The sequence below is a fragment of the Trachymyrmex septentrionalis genome, unplaced genomic scaffold (genome assembly GCF_001594115.1).
Source record: "Trachymyrmex septentrionalis isolate Tsep2-gDNA-1 unplaced genomic scaffold, Tsep1.0 scaffold14, whole genome shotgun sequence".
Classification (NCBI taxonomy): Eukaryota; Metazoa; Arthropoda; class Insecta; order Hymenoptera; family Formicidae; genus Trachymyrmex; species Trachymyrmex septentrionalis.
Genome location: NW_017304543.1, coordinates 3936881 through 3937578, shown reverse-complemented (window position 1 = coordinate 3937578; position 698 = coordinate 3936881). Strand labels below are relative to the sequence as shown.

Here is a 698-nt window from a genome sequence, read left to right as displayed (position 1 = left end):
TGGAATTAACGGAGTGATGGAGACAGAAAAGGAAAAAGAGAGAGAGAGAGGGATTGAGAGAGAGAGAGAGAGAGAGAGACAAGTTGAAACGTACGCGCGAGTGAGCACGAGACGGGAAGAACGAGCGAGATCGACGACGGAACTGAAAGGGACGTGCGAGAGGGAGACGAAAAACACTTGACTCCCCACCAACGCTACGATCGCACGACGCGACAGCGGAGTGGCGCGGCACAGGCCAGCAGGCCTCCTAGCCCTCACTCTTCTCGCTCTGAGTTTTATGAATGAATACTCTCCCGTCACACGCGGCGGACTAACACTGGCGTCGACACTCACGCTACGAACGCGCGCGCGCGCGCGCTGTCCCTCGCTCGCTATCTCTCTCTCTTCCTCTGTCGCTCTTCCTCCCTCCCTCTCTCTCTCTCTCTCTCTCTCTCCCTCCCTCCTCTTCTCTCTGTTTCAACCGGCCGTGCCGCGCGCGTAAAATCAAGGCGTACGGGTGCGCTAGGCGACGTGCACGCACACGCGCGAGTTCGCGCGACGAGGAGTAAATACCGAGTTGGCTAATACACGGGCAAGCAAGTCCGCCGCTGTCCGTTCCTTCCTTCATTCGGTTTGCCGGTTCGTTCATTCATGCTCGAGCCGCACGCTTTAACTGGTAGCTCACCTCGACCGTTCTGAGAGGCTCCCTCCCCTTCCCC

At 58.3% G+C, this 698-nt stretch overlaps 1 protein-coding gene across 5 annotated transcripts in view; it reads right to left on the bottom strand.

Annotated features, from left to right (window-relative positions):
• The window catches only part of LOC108745624 (ETS-like protein pointed), a 120830-nt gene that overhangs the window by 53982 nt on the left and 66150 nt on the right, over window positions 1-698 (bottom strand). The window contains exon 1 of one of the 5 annotated variants that reach the window (XM_018481898.1): window positions 553-656. The exons of 3 other annotated variants lie outside the window; for them this stretch is intronic. The gene's annotated coding sequence lies outside the window, so the exon portion shown is untranslated. Of the gene's footprint in view, window positions 1-94; window positions 263-552; window positions 657-698 lie in introns of those variants that run through there. One more of the 5 variants, XM_018481899.1, reaches the window with a different exon arrangement.